Below are 16,785 nucleotides of genomic sequence, written 5' to 3' on the forward strand. Positions count from 1 at the left end.
AAGACACTAAAGAATGGCAGGCAGAGCCCCATTAATATGAAGAGCCCACTTACAGCAGATTCCAGTGAGTGAGAAGCAGGAAGCCAGGTAGTAGAAGGCAACCCAGTATGACATGCAGACCCCAGTGAGTAACTGGTAGATATCAGTTGGTGACAGGCACAGTCCAGTGAGGAACACGTAGTCCTTGGTGACAAAGGCAGAACCCAAGAAGTCAGCCCAAATTATTTAACCCTTTCATGCATCCTCTGAATCTATTATTGTCCCTGTGGGCTAAACACACTTCTAGATCCGCTGGGATGCAATGATGTGTTCGCATTTTAATATTACAGAGCCACACTAATCCACATGCATACAAACTGTTTCAGATTGATTTACCCTTCAGGAAATATCACAGCTGTGAAACAGCCCTCACCCAGATTTGCAATGATCTGCTCATTGCAAGAGACAAGGGTCAATGTTCCACCCTGATTTTGCTCGGCCTCTCAGCGGCTTTTGACACAGTCGATCATGAAATCTTGCTCAACAGGCTACAAGAGTACTGTGGCATAGATGGCATTGTTCTCCGGTGGTTCAACTCCTTCCTGGCTGGCAGAACACAAAGGGTAGCCTTAGGGCCCTTCCTCTCCAACCCTGTGCCACTAAATTACGGTGTACCTCAGGGCGCAATATTATCCCCTTTACTTTTCACCATATACATGCTGCCACTTGGAGAAATCATACAAAAACATGGCCTGACATATCATTGCTATGCTGATGACACCCAGCTATATTTGTCATTCAAACCTGGCGTCACAGACCCTACTCCACAAATAAACGCATGCTTAGCTGAGCTTCAGGAGTGGATGAATAATAATTGGCTAAAACTTAATGCTGACAAAACTGAGGTTCTTGTTATCGAGGGCCAGGGCTCAACAGCAAAGCAGCCCCGGTCTCAACCAACACAACGCTAAGGATAGGGAGCTCAGACCTGAACAACTCAGACTGTGTGCGCAGCCTGGGAGTACTGATTGATGGGAAATTAAGCTTCAGGAATCAAATCTCAGCTGTTGTGAAACATTCCTTATTTCATCTGAGGAATATTGCAAGGATTAAACACTTAATTCCTTCAGAGGATCTTCCAACCCTAGTTCATGCCTTTGTCACATCAAGGTTAGACTACTGCAACGTCCTCTACACAGGCCTGCATAAGAAATACTTACGCCGCCTGCAATTAGTACAGAATGCCGCCTCAAGGCTGTTAACGAGCCAACCCTGCCATTGCCACATAACACCAACCCTGTGTTCACTCCACTGGCTACCGATAAAATGGAGAATTCTGTTTAAGATTGGCTTACTGACATTCAAATCCTTGCACAATCTGGGCCCTGGATACCTGAAGGACTTGTTGCAACTGCATCACACCCCCCACAATCTTAGATCAAAAGGAAGTAACTCCTTGGTCACCCCCAGAGTCCACCTCAAAACCTTTGGAGACAGAGCCTTGTGTCATGCTGCTCCTACACTTTGGAACTCCCTGCCACACCCAATCAGGACAGCTCCATCCCTGGAAGCATTTAAGTCTAAACTGAAAACCTACCTCTTCAGTCTGGCATTCATGAACATCTGACTATCTCCTCTGTAACACAACCCAGCCTGCAACCATGTATTAGTCTGAGACACAACTATGCACTTTGGGTCCTATGGGAGAAAAGCGCTTTACAAATGTTATTGTATTGTATTGTATTGTATTGTATTGTATCCTCACCAGTGCATGGCATGTATTAATGTGTCTCTATGAAGTAAGACTTGAAACATCCAGAGTTAGACTACCCATGAAGGTCATGGTGAACCAGAACTCATTAGAGTGTGTATGGGACTACAATGGACCAAAAAGCCATCTTGCTAAAATGCTATGGAAAACAAAAATTTGCTTTCTTAAATCAAAGTATTTGCGATAATTCAGGTTGGAGTGAGCTCCGAGATATCTTCCATTGCATCACTGCTGAAATATGCAAATTACCCATTGTCCTACTCCATAGAGCCACTTTAATCAATGCCATGCACTGATGAGAATCAATCAATCCGAAACAGTCTGTATGCATGTGAGATTAGTGTCCCTCTATAATATAAAAAAACTGACACATCATTGCATTCCAGCTGATCTGGAGGTGTGTTTAGCCCACGGGGACAACAATGGGTAATTTGCATATATAAGCAGTGATGCACTGGGAGATATCTCGGAGCTCACTCCAACCTGAATTATTGCAAATACTTTGTTTTAGGAAAACAAATTTTTGTTTTCCATAGCATTTTAGTAAGAGGGCTTTTTGATCCATTGTAGCCCCAACACGCTCCTAGGAGTTCTAGTTCACAATGAGCTTGCTGGGTAGTCTGTAACTATGCATCCTTTAAATAGTGACTAAAGATGGTCATCAAAATGCAAATACCGGTAATACTGGCTTGCATGCACATTGTATGCAGCTTGGAATCAGGACAGTCATTCAGTCAGTTTTGATTGGTTTGTTCCTGAGCTATTTGCATGAATGCTGGAATTATTTGCATCTCATTGACTATCCCTATTCACAGCAATTAATTTCGGTCTGCTCTGCTTTGTCCTATGCCAATCTCACCCTGACCTTCTTCCAGATAATGAGGTCACTAATTTACACCCCCTAGTTTGAGGCAGAGGAGGGCCAATAGACTGAGAGGTAGAATAACACATGGGGGAGTGAAAGCTGGCATGAAGGTTATAAGCACTGCATGTATAGAGACTCTGGTTTCAGCCATAACTGTCACATTGATTAGACACATTCATTAATAAATTGTTCTTGCACCAGAGTACTTTCTAATGCTTGAGATTCACTTTTTTATGTGACATACTTGAAGTTCTCTGCAGGTTCAAGTGTGATGGGCTAGCAATTATGGACACCAGGCCTTGTTCCTAAGCCTCGGTTTGAAAGGTGGAGAGGACTCTGTAGGATGATAAGCTGATTGACTTTTGTGTATAAAGGAGACTTAAATCATTGTTTTATAAAGCTGTTGCTTCTCCTTAAATATTTTTTTAGCGGACTTGAGTTGATTGAACCAATTCTCTCTGAGAGTTATTATAGATACGAGATGAACTTTACCTGACCTGGACAATTACGGGCAGTGATTCTCAGGTTTATGAGTTTCTATACTTTCCTGGCTGTTCAATATCAAGGGAACTCGCAGTCAGCAATGCTGGATATTTCTGATCTCTTGAGATCTCTGTTGTCTATTTGAGATAAAGCTGGCAACTGGGCTTCCCCTTTGATTTCCACTTTCCTCAGTTGTAGCCTTAAAGCTGCATGTCTGAGCAAATCAAGTATGTGTGTTTTTGTAAAAGTCTCCTGCAGTTTGACCACATTTGCATGTTTTAGCAACCTGTGACAGTTCTGTGCAGCTTTAATGCCGATGTTTCAGACCATATTTCTCAAAGTTAGTTATTTTGTCACTGATCATTCTTTCAAACAATAAAAGCAATTAGGTCACTTATTTGCAATATTTGCCCTAAATAAGCTCCATCCGATCAATAGAAAATCACTCAGGTCTGGTTCCTGAACGCATTGCTCACCCCTTAATCCCTTTTCCAATAGATAAGTCCACCGAGGCTTCATTAACCGTTGTGTGGAATATCGGGATTGGTTCTTACACCTATTATGACCTTGTTAGTTGATAAGGACATTGTAAATAAAGGGCTTCCTTAATAAAATAAAGCAGTGACAAAGCTTTATTTCTAAGGCCTCGGTCATGTGATAAATCAGGTCTAAGCGCTTCTGCTTTGACCACGTTCTTTGATTTGGACAGTGCCTTTCATTCTAACAATAATTCCATGTTTCTTTTCTTAGAAGATCATTCTAACAAACTCTGAAAATTCATCGTACAGAAGAGTTCAGAGGGGTCAATGAAACATTTCTCGTTTACTTTCCTCCGATAGTTCATCAATAATATTCATTACCCCTAAGGCTTGCTATAACATATAAACAATAGCTGAACCAACATGCAGCTGCAGTTCATCAGCGTAGTTCAGAGCCTTTGTTGTATTACATCAGGGATCTAAGCTCAATATTTTTCAGTAGAAGTGTGACCACTTCTAATTAATATCCAACTCCATGGATAAAAATATTTTCGTTTTGGATAGTATGTAAACAGGTTGGGACTTTGTTTTGCTATTTATGTCCTATTGGGGCTGTGAGCTGCAGGATACCTGCAGATATTTTGGTGTCTCAACTTGTGCCTGTCCCCAGTAACGGCACCAGCCCTGGTCTGAGGGGGGATTGTGGGCAGCTGTAATTTCCCCAGCCCCCCGCCCCCTGCATTTGCCTATTAAAAAATACCTGTTTCATAAGCCATATGTGCTTGGAACTGCAGTACAGCTTGCCTCCTGTCCTCTTTTCAGTTAAAGCGTACCTGAAGTAGCAACTTACCTCAGTAGATAGTCCAGAGGCTTCCCCTGAGTATCCAAAGGCTTCCCACTACTTAAAGAAAATCTGTAGTAAAAAGAATTCCCTGGGGGGGTACTTACCTCTAGAGGGGGTATCCTCTGGATCCTAATGAGGCTTCCCCCATCCTCCTCCATCCATTGTTTCTTGCCCTGACAGCCCACGATCACCGCAGTGATCCAGCAGTAGCGGCTTTCTGATCGGGCTCAGGTGAAAATAGCCAGGACTGATCGGGTCTGCTCTACTGCGCAGGCAACTCATGCCTGCCCAGTAGAGCAAACCCAATCGGGCTTGGCTATTTCCACCTGTGACGCTACTGCACCTACACTGGAGCCGGGTAAGGTAAATATTGCAGGCGCTTTTGGGATGTGACAAGGATGTCGGCTGTAGTTTCAGAGGAGACAGTGCTAGAACCATGGGGCAGAGTTGGACGGGAGAAGCCATAGGCTTCCCCCTCCCAAGGTAAGTATTCTCCGGGGAAGAGGGTGTTACAGATTATTTTTAACTATCTAAATTCACACCTTTTACTCCTCAGGGGTTTGCTTAAGGCTTTTGGGTGGGTGAATCAGGTGTACTCATATGATGCTGAATGTAGGAAGAATAGAAGATGATAAACTTCATTTCACAGCTTCCCCACATTACAGTAAAAACTTTGTGTTTACTTGAGGAAGTGTACAAATTGGTGAGCAGTTATAAGACCTCAGCTCTGCTAACAGGAAAGAATAGAGAGGGGAGATCTTAAGCCTGTATGGATAGTGCACTGCTGCAGGCAAACACAGTTTTACTAAAGATTTGTAAAATAAAAAACTTCAGTTACACAGGGAATATTTATAATTTACTTAAATCAGTGGGATTTCTCTCAGGAGTTGCCCTTTTTGGGGTTTAGAGCAGAATGCAGTGCAAACCTTGGGGATTTCTGTCAGGAGTTGCCCTTTTTGGGGTTTAGGGCAGAATGCAGTGCAAAACTTTTATTTTGGTGAAGAAAGTATCAGGTTTACTTTAGATATCTGTGGCCATTATCAGTATACCTTTAAATGTAGATGTCTACTCACAGTTAAGTCTCTCATTTCTAGACAATGTCATCCAGAGGCCACAGGCATAAAATCAAGCCAGTTTTTACTCCATGGTCGGATACAGCGAGATAGCAAGATAGCTTGCTGATCAATAAACTCGGTCGGCTTAACACTCCGCGCAGTGACAGAAGAATGAAACTCGTGCATTTCATCCAGCTCCATGCCTGGAACACATAAACATTAACAATTGCCCCTTTCAATCCAGTAAAACAGCTTTCATATAATGTGCTTCTATTTAATGTCAGCTTCATTAAATAGCATCTATTGTTATCAATCAACATTTTGTATTTGCAATTGTATGGCCTACTTTAATGCCCCCGCTTTCATCCACTTAATGTTTTGCCAAAATAAAAATAGCAGATTGCTTGGCAACATTTAGGAAATTGTGCATACATTTTGTAAATATATTACAGCCATGGCTTGAAGAAAATTTTCTTAAACATTACTATGACAGCTCTAAGGTTTCTTAAGGAGATTTGTAACTCAAAGTTGAAAACCAACATGAGTTTAATAAATTATCCCCAAATTATATAATTATAAGATATTAAAAACATTTTTTGTAAGACATACTATATATTTCAGACTATAAGATGCACTTTTTCTCCACAAAAATGGGGGTCAATGTGTCTTATAGCTCTTACCTATCCAGTGTAGTGAGTGCAGCTGGGAGTGTAGTGAGTTTAGCTGGAAGTGTAGTGAGTGTAGCTGCAATTGTAGTTACTGTAGATGTGAGTGTAGCTGTGATTGCAGTCAGTGTAGCTGTGAGTGTAGTTCGTGTAGCTGTGAGTGTAGTTAGTGTAGTTGTGAGTGTAGTTAGTGTTGCTGTGAGTGTAGTTAGTGTTGCTGTGAGTGTAGTTAGTGTTGCTGTGAGTGTAGTTAGTGATGATGTGAGTGTAGTTAGTTTAGGTGTGATTGTAGCTAGTATAGCTGTGATTGTAGTTAGTGTAGCTGTGAGTGTAGTTAGTGTAGTTGTGAGTGTAGTTAGTGTTGCTGTGAGTGTAGTTAGTGTTGCTGTGAGTGTAGTTAGTGTTGCTGTGAGTGCAGTTAGTGATACTGTGAGTGTAGTTAGTGTAGCTGTGATTGTAGCTAGTATAGCTGTGATTGTAGTTAGTGTAGCTGTGAGTGTAGTTAGTGTAGTTGTGAGTGTAGTTAGTGTTGCTGTGAGTGTAGTTAGTGTTGCTGTGAGTGTAGTTAGTGTTGCTGTGAGTGTAGTTAGTGTTGCTGTGAGTGTAGTTAGTGATGATGTGAGTGTAGTTAGTGTAGGTGTGATTGTAGCTAGTATAGCTGTGATTGTAGTTAGTGTAGCTGTGAGTGTAGTTAGTGTAGTTGTGAGTGTAGTTAGTGTTGCTGTGAGTGTAGTTAGTGTTGCTGTGAGTGTAGTTAGTGTTGCTGTGAATGTAGTTAGTGATACTGTGAGTGTAGTTAGTGTAGCTGTGATTGTAGCTAGTATAGCTGTGATTGTAGTTAGTGTAGCTGTGAGTGTAGTTAGTGTAGTTGTGAGTGTAGTTAGTGTTGATGTGAGTGTAGTTAGTGTTGCTGTGAGTGTAGTTAGTGTTGCTGTGAGTGTAGTTAGTGTTGCTGTGAGTGTAGTTAGCGTAGGTGTGATTGTAGTTAGTGTTGCTGTGAGTGTAATTAGTGTAGCTGTGAGTGTAGTGAGTCCCAGTCCCTACAGATAGACTATAAACTGGCCCCATACCTGGAAAATACCTGGAAAATCTCAAAACTGCAAAGAGAAGCAAATTCTGAGTGCTTACAACCTGGAAATAAAGTCTGGAAGACACAGACAGACATACAAACCCAGGGAGAACAGACTGTGCCAGCACTGTGACTAGTGGACATTGGAGGATGAGACTCACTTCTTGCTGCATTGTGTAATGATCTGCTCTGCTGTCTGCACAGGCAGACAGCTGTTTGACCATTCTTTAGGTCTGTATGCTACAGATCTCTGTAAAAGAGACCTGTCTTCACTTTGCAAGTTTCAGAGTTGCTGTGCTGGTGAGGAATTTGCATACACTTGTCATGCAAATTGCTTAGCTGTTTCCTCTGATGGCTTGCAGTATAAAAACCATTTCTTCCCAGAATTCCTGGCTGATCATGATGGTTTGTTCCTGCTAACTCTCCTGGAGTATCAGCCTTGCTATTGTTTGCTAAGATTATCTTAGAATAATTCCTTGGGACTGCACTAGGCATCCCTTCTAGCGCAGTCAGGTTGTATTATCTGTTTTGCCTTGTTCTGTCTATCTGTTGCGATTGTCTTGTCACTAGCGGCGGTCGACAGGAAATCGTTCTGCCTGTACCCTGTCTTAGGGGTGCTAGCCAGAGCAGCGGTCGCTATTGGCAGCCTAATCTGTTTGTCTGTCTGGATCGCATCCGCTCTAGCGGCAGTGGCGGCGGGTCCTTCTGTGCTCTGTCTGGGAGTGTAGGCAAGAGCTGCGATTGCTGCTGGCTGCTCCTTCTGTCTGACTTGTCTAGTACGAATGCTTGCTGTAGGCTCGGTGAGGTAACCGTTTAGCAAGCGTTCGCGTTCTCTATTTCGTGTTTGTGTTACATTGGTTAGTTAGGTTGGCACGCTTATCACTGGGCACCTAACGCATGGTGATCGTGTCTTAAACGCGTCCGCTGTTGCGAATGAGTGCGGTGTTCATGTTTAGCTAGCGTTGTTATTTGCTGTGTCTTTCTTGCTACACTTGTGCTCTGTCTAAATTCGGTCTTGTGTCACTTTTGGCAATCGCCACTCTTGCGATTGCCTTCCCACTTCGGTTCCGTTGTTGTGTGTTCACCATCGCTGGGTGGCGACTAGATTGGTGGACACACATACATTCTGTCTCTGTGCTCTTTCTCTTTAAGGGCTATCTTGCCCTGCATTGCTTCAACTCGTACAATTCCCATCTGACATCTGTGGCCGTGCAGAGGCTTTGTTCATCTGCACTCCACAGCTCCATCTGCTGGTGGGAATTGCCCTCTACAGGTGCATAGCACCCAAGCTGGGTTCTGTCAAATTACACGCTTGTGGAGGATTTCCGCAGTATCAGTGCGCATCCTGTGCGCTGACCACGGAAATAATTCCGCAATCGTTACACATTGCCTCAAATATACAGCAATGAGGGAAACTGCTGGACCTCACTCCAGATTTTAGCTTCATGGAGAGTGAGAAGAAACTTTACATTCTACTGGGAGAACAGGAAACCAAAGTTACGATCACTGCACAGTTTGCCATGGCATGCCACAGACTGAGAGAAGCATAAAACTATCTCTAAATATGAAAATGTCAATAACGTGCCTACCCATTGCATCTTAATCCCGCCCCCTTAGACACCCCCCCCCCCCCTCCATCCCCCTATTATTTTTCATTGCTTTGGCAATACCTGTATTGCAATGCGTTTCCTGGGACACAGCCCCAGAAAAAAGGAGCAGCTGTTCTGAGATCAAAGCAAGCATGGCGCCTCCGGCGGAACTGTTGCTCCTGTTTTATTGCATGTGGAAGTGGGCTGAGCGGTTTCCCACAAAACGTATTGCAATTTTTGGACTACACAATTGTCGTGTTGAATGTTCTATGGGGAAGTAAGTACTACTTCCCCTATTTTTATTCATTTTAATTTTGTTTCAACCTGATTGGCGCCTCTGTTTCCTCTGCATTACATATATCTAGTTGTCTATCCCCATTTTCCTAATCTACAGAGAACGACATCTTAACATTCCCCGATGGGGCAGGTTTAGGTTCCCCTACTGCTTAAAAAGAGGTTTCCTGCTGGTAACCCACACTTGTGAGTATAACTCTGCACTGACTGCTTTATTCTTATTTGGTGAAAAATACTGCACCATAGTAGGCTTTCAATTTTTCCTTTATATCTTACATCATTCCCAAACTATTCCGAACTAACAAGGGGGAAAAAAAAGCAAAAGAAAAGTTGTGGCTTGGCTAGAGCTTTCAGCCTACCAGCTGTGAAATACTACGGCTTCTGAAGACAAATACCTGTGTAAAGTTTCTCTGGAAACACAAGCCACAAACCTGTAAGCTTAATCAGACTTTAATCTCCTGCCCGCTCTGCCATCTGCAATGCGAGAAATAAGATAACGTCAATCGCCATCTTCGTTCTCCTTTCTGGTAGACCTGGGCAATAAGCGCAACAATTTAGTTCATTTCTCCCACACACTGCTATGGCCGCCAGCAGGAAAATAGAAGTGTATTCTACAAATCGACATTCAGGACATTAACTTGGATAAGTATTTCCTGGGCTGAATCAGAAGAGCCAAACTGAGAATAAAAGGACCATGTCTGCTTACATCTCTTGTAAACACAATTTTCAGCCTAAAGGGGTTCCAGTTTGTTCTGTGTTTAGCTTGTCAGGCTATGTATTTTTGGCTGTTGCATTTGTTTCTACCAAAAGAGAGCATCCTCCAAATTTCTCAGACTTGACTTAAGAGACGGAACAGTTTAAAGTGGACCTGACCTGAACTCTTGCACATGACAGAAGGAATACATAGAGGAATACACATTGCATGTATTTAGAGAGTTTAGCTGGTCTAAGTCACCCTCATCTGTGACTAATCACAAGTTTAATTTGATTTCTCAGTTGTGTCAGCTGGCTGCCATGGCAGAGCAGATAATTAATAAGCACAGGATCTTAACAATATGTCTGCTTCCATGAAAGCAGGAAGTAGACACACTGCAGATTTATTGCAAGATTTGTATCAGCTGTAACAAAAAAACATCCCCCCCACCTCCCTCCCCAAGCACTCTATAGATAACAATTGATGCACGCACCAAAACCAGTCAAGGACAACCACAGTGTCAGAGGGGCAAGAAGGGGATGGGGAATAGTTTGTTTATGATTACTACTGTTTAAAGCATTTATAGAAGTGATCATTACCACCACAGGGCCCCGGTGCGGTAGCATCCTCTGCACCCCCATTGCTACACCACTGCTTGTACTGTAGCCCGGTATGCAAAGGTGATCAATCCTTATCCAATTGTAATTTGATCAGTGATCAGTGATCAATCTCTACCCTACATACACAGCAAACTCAATTTCAGTCGATTTTGGCAAAAATGTATGAAGAGTGAATAAAACCGCAAGCATTGTACTGCTTTATGGAGTGCAACACTAAGGGCTTGATTCACAAAGCGGTGCAAAGTGTTTGCACGCCTGTGAAAAGCCCTTTATCACGCCTAAACTCAGTTTAGGAGTGATAAGAAGAAACTCGCGCGATCTCCCGCGCGCAAAGTGCTTCGCGCGCAGCGTCCATTGAGCCCTATGGGACTTTGCGCGCGCAGCGCGGTGCGCTACGCGCGCAAAACTTTGCGCGCGGGAGCTTCGCGCGAAGAGCAGCACAAATCGGTGATAACTCAGCTTTGCACCACTTATCACGCCTAAAGTCTTTTAGGCGTGATAACTGAGTTATCACCGCTTTGTGAATCAAGCCCTTAGTATCCATTAATCCCCCACAGCTCCTGCTTCAACCACATCACATGGAGATATTCCAACATGTCCAATCAGACTTTCGATCAATATACCATCCAAAATTGATCAAACGTGAATCTGTCAGATAGTTTGGACCAATATATTCATGTCAGATTCAGAAAAAGTGATGCTTTAGCTTACCAATATGATCTTGGGATGGAAGATAAAACTGTAAAACCCACACAAATCCATGGGAAATCTACAAGATTCAAAGCAGGGACTCCAGCATTGCCTATTTTGTAATTAGGTTTGGGGTTAAAAAAACATCAAGTGTATTTTACTTACAATTTAATGTAAGTAATGGCATCTTTTTTGATGCTGAAGGAAACATTGGCGATTGAATGGGTGAATAAATCACCCGTTTGCGGGGAAATGGTGATGGTGGCCACAGAGTTCCAGATTTCTTGGTAAACTTTGAGCAAAAACCTCTGTGGAATTTTTCTGTGTGTGTGTGTGGGGGGGGGGGAGGTTAATATGAATTACCATTTATTGGTGAATGGGTAAGTTATTTAAGTAATTTTAAGGATGGCACTCCAAGTAAAAATACACTGGAGGCACTCTTTAAGAAATCGATTTTTCAGTGCAAGTACATGGTAATATGGTAGTACAGTACATATCCATAGTCCAGGTGATCACATATACAAAGTTACGGACAAGGAAAGAGTATATAGTTCCATAACACAGCTGGAAAATAAAAAAAGGTTCGAAAGTAAACAACAAAATATTTGGGTTAGTAATCCACTTCTCCCAAACACAAGGGAATTTCTAGGGGCAACGCGTATGCTTGTATGCTAGATGTTTAAAGGGTAAAGTAGCTTTTATTTAAGATGTTTTAGTCTTCATCAGAAGGAATAGTCGGAGATAACCAACGAAAAGCTATACGGTTCCTTGCTTAGCAGCAAAGAGCATCTCATCTAGAAATGTTTTGTCATGTTTAGGGATATCTTCGTCAAATACTGTATATTTAAAATACAGGTTCTGAGGTCTAACGCCACAGGGGAGACCCATTGCATCATGGAGCAAAATATATCCACCAAACCAGCAGGAGGGACATTAAAAAAATTAAACCTTCTTTTGACATGTTCCGAATTAAAAAAAATGAATATATAATGCTATATATAATGCTAGTATTAAAAGAAGTAAAATAATAAATTAACTAATTTATTAAAAAAACAAAAAAGCAAATGCAAATTATTACATTTCTTGAATGTATTTAAATGTATTAAAACCTTTAATAAAAAAGCAACAACTATGAAACAGCAAAACAGGTCTTAATGCCTCTGTATCCAAAATGCTTTAGACACTTTTTGGCCCACCTTATTAGAACTTGGTGGTCCTGTAAAACAAAATACAACAGAAAAAACTGGCTCAGTCGTCCTGAGGACAGAAAAAGTACTGCACCTGTCTTTAAACTTATTTAAAACTGAAGATTAAAGTTTTGTTATTATTATTGTAGAAAAAAGATTTGAAGAGCGCTGGTACTGTTTCCTGGCAAGTTCTTGATTGTATTTAAAAATCGCAATGCATATAAAAATTGTGCTTCGGTCACAATGTATTACACCTCAGTCATCCATACACTCATACAAAATAAGCCATCTGGTAGCCCTTTTGAAAAATATATGTAAAACTCAGGCACATAAAAATATATCCCCTGATGAGCTGCTAAGCAATGAAACACATTGGATGGAGCTATGTGCTTTGTGTGTGATGCGCTGGATGCAATGATGTCTACTACATGCGGCATCTGTGTTTGTGTTGGCGGCGGGACTATCAAATGAGCGGCGTCTGTACACAGCCTGTAGCTATACGGTCACCTATCCTGATACTGCTTGCCACCACATTAGGCCTCCATTCCAGCAGTGTTGAGCCATAGATTTTGTTGTATCTGGATTTGGAGTTTGTTTTTTAAGATTGGCAGCTTTTTATGCGTTTTTAAATAAATATTACGCTTTTACGCTATGAGTGCATTTTTTCATTGCTAATCCGAAGTGCCCCTGGATCAAGAGTCGTGCAGAGTGCCAGAGAGATGTTGGGGTGGTCTACTTTTCAGAAGCTAAGATGGGCAGTGACAGGCTACAAAGTCCGGTGAGTTGGGACAAAAAGGGAGGAGCTTATATGATAGGCTGCCTGAATACGTTATCTGTTCCAGCTTGAATTCAAGGACTTTTTGCTTATGGCACATATCATGATGGTATGAGTAGAGATGGCCCAACGGTTCGCCGGCGAACGGTTCCCGGCGAACTTCCGGGGTTCGCGATTGCGGAGAACCGCAAACTTTTCCAGAAGTTCGATTTGCCCCTCATAGTGCATCATGAGGGTCAACTTTGACCCTCTACATCACAGTCAGCAGGCACATTGTAGCCAATTAGGCTGCACTCCCTCCTGGAGCCCCCCCCCCCCTTATAAAAGGCAGGCAGCGTCAGGCATTGGACTCACTTGTGTGCCTGCAGTAATTGGTGAAGGGATAGCTGTTGCAGTCTCTCATAGGGAACGCTTAGTTAGGCTCTTGTAGGCTTCTTAGCTTGCTCCTTGCTGATTCTTATTGCTAAAAAAGCACCCCACAACAGCTCTTTTGAGAGCTAATCTTGTTATTGTGATCTGTTTTTTTTTATTGTGTGTGTGTCCCACTGACACTTGTGTTGCATAGACAACCTTAGTAATTCCTACTGTGTGTGCCACTGCCAGGCCCAGCACATTCAGTGACTACCTGTGTGTGTGACAGGTGCACATTACCCATCACTGCATATACCTACCTGTTGTTCACTGTGCACCAACCCACCTACGTGAGCGCCCGCAGTGTCACTGTGCTTGTCCGGTACCTGTCTGTGTGTGACAGGTGCACATTGTAATACCCATCACTGCTTATACCTACTACCTCTTGTTCACTTTAGTGCACCCACCCACCTATGTAAGCGCACGCAGTGTCACTGTGCCTGTCCGGTACCTGCCTGTGTGTGACAGGTGCATGCACATTGTAATACTCATCACTGCAAGACAAAAGAAGGGCAAATGGTTGGCACTACAGCGGTATGACATGCACAGCTCAGCTTGAAAGACATGCAGACTGCACAGGAGGATTTGTACAAACACACTCCTTCTCTAGAACCTCTTCAGTGTGCTCAAGCAAAAGCATCAAGTTGCAAGCAAACAGAAGAAAGCAGGAAGGCTAGCACTGCTGCAAGTGTTCAATTTATTGTAGCGTAGATAAAGTGCAAAAAAGCAACATCTTGCAAAAATGACATGGATAAAACACATACCCTTGTGAGAGGAGGCGTGGATGGTGGTGGGTGCTGGGCACATCCTGTGTCCAGCACCCACCACCATCCACGCCTCCTCTCACAAGGGTATGTGCTTTATCCATGTCATTTTTGCAAGATGTTGCTTTTTTGCACTTTATCTACGCTACAATAAATTGAACACTTGCAGCAGTGCCAGCCTTCCTGCTTTCTTCTGTTTGCTTAATACTCATCACTGCATATACCTACCTACTTACCTGTTGTTCACAGTGCACCCACCTACCTACGTGAGCACCCGCAGTGTCACTGTGCCTGTCCGGTACCTGTCTGTGTGTGACAGGTGCACATTGTAATACCCATCACTGCATATACCTACTACTACCTGTTGTTCACTTCAGTGCACCCACCCACCTATGTGAGCACCCGCAGTGTCACTGTGCCTGTCCGGTACCTGTCTGTGTGTGACAGGTGCACATTGTAATATCCATCACTTCATATACCTACTACTACCTGTTGTTCACTTCAATGCACCCATCCACCTACATGAGCGCACGCAGTGTGATATACCACTCCGTTCATACCTGTTAACTGCACCTGTGTGACTGCACATTGTATTACTCAAGTCAGTGCATACCTTTCACTTCATCCCCCCCCCCCCCCCATATGGACAAAACGGACAAAACAGGTAGAGGCAGAGGTAGAGGCAGACCCAGAGGAAGGCCACACGGCAGGTATGTGCGAGGTCGTGGTGATGTGATTTCATGCGGCCCTGGACCAAAGTACACTGCTCAGAATAAGGCACGTACCATCAACTCCCAAGATTGTCAGGACCTGGTTGACTATTTAACACAGAACACCTCATCTTCCGCAGCCACCAGCGCTACTCCAAGTACCACATCCGCTACATTTGACAGTTCGCAGGAATTATATGGTGAGGAAATCACTGATGCACAGCCATTATTGTTACAACCAGATGAAGGCGCTAAGCAAGTTACACCACCTCATATGTCTGAGTTAGGCGACACTATGGACGTAACATGTGCGGAGGGGGATGATGAAGTACCTGCTGTTGGTGCAGTTTTGGAGGTGTCTGAGGGAAACGAAGCTGGGCAGGATGATAATGATACGGATCCCACGTATGTTCCCAATAGAGGAGATGAACAGGGGGACAGTTCAAAGGGGGAGTCAGAGAGGAGTAGGAGGAGACGAGTTCCTGAAAGAAACAGGGGGAGCTCGTCATTAGAAACAGCTGGTGGCAGTGTCCGGCGCCATGTATCGCCACCTATGTACAGCCAGCCAACATGCCCCTTCAACGTCAGCTGCTGACGCCACCATAGTGCCATCACCCCAGGGGGGCTCAGCGGTTTGGAAATGTTTTAGTGTGTCTGCCTCAGATCGGAGCAGTGCCATCTGTTCTCTCTGCCTCCAAAAATTGAGTCGTGGAAAGGCCAACATCCACGTAGGAACAAGTGCCTTATGAAGGCACATGGAGAAAAGGCACAAACTGCAATGGGAAGAGCACCTGATCAAAAGCAGCACACAAAAGAAAAGCCACCCTCCTTCTACTCTTCCTCCTTCAGGTGCATCATCTTCAGCTGCTTTATCCCTTGCACCTTCACAGCCACCCTCCTCCACTCCGCCTCTGACCTTGAGCGGTTCCTGCTCCTCTGCCCACAGCAGCCAGATGTCTGTCAAGGAAATCTTTGAGCGGAAGAAGCCAGTTTCTGCAGTCACCCCCTTGCCCGGCGTCTGACAGCTGGCTTGGCGGAACTGTTAGCTCTCCAGCTGTTACCATACCAGCTGGTGGACTCTGAGGCCTTCCGTAAATTTGTGGCCATTGGGACACCGCAGTGAAAGATACCAGGCCGCAATTATTCCTCTAAAAAGGCAATACCCAAACTGTACTGTGAAGTTGAGGCAAGTGGTGTCATCTCTGGCACACAGCGTTGGGTCAAGGGTACACCTGACCACGGATGCCTGGTCTGCCAAGCACGGTCAGGGCAGGTACATTACTTACACAGCCCATTGGGTCAACCTGGTGACCGATGGCAAGCAGGGAGTACGTGGCTGTGCAGCGGACTAACTTGTGATACCTCCACGGCTTGCAGGCAGGCCTCCTGCCACCTCCTCTCCTCCTGCTACAATCCTCTTCGCTGTCATCATCCTCCTCCTCCTTGGCTGAGTGGCAGTTCAACTCTACTGGTACTGTGATCTCCTCTCCAGCTACACAGCCCCAGCTCCCCAGGGCCTATGCTGCATGCTAGGTACAACGGTGTAACGCCATCTTAGACATGTCTTGCCTCAAAGCGTAGAGTCACACTGGAGCAGCTCTCCTGGCTGCTCTTAACAAACAGGTGGATCAGTGGCTGACCCCACACCAGCTGGAGATCGGCAAAAGTGACTGTGTGACAACGGCAGCAATCCCATTTCCGCGTAGAATTTGGGGAAAGCTGACACATGTACCCTGCATGGCACATGTGCTGAATCTAGTCATTCACAAGATTTGTGTCAAAGTACCCAGGCTTAGAGGACATCCTGAAGCAGACCAGGAAGTTGTGTGGGCATTTCAGGC

Source organism: Hyperolius riggenbachi, chromosome 9, assembly GCF_040937935.1.
Source record: "Hyperolius riggenbachi isolate aHypRig1 chromosome 9, aHypRig1.pri, whole genome shotgun sequence".
In the NCBI taxonomy this organism is placed as follows: Eukaryota; Metazoa; Chordata; class Amphibia; order Anura; family Hyperoliidae; genus Hyperolius; species Hyperolius riggenbachi.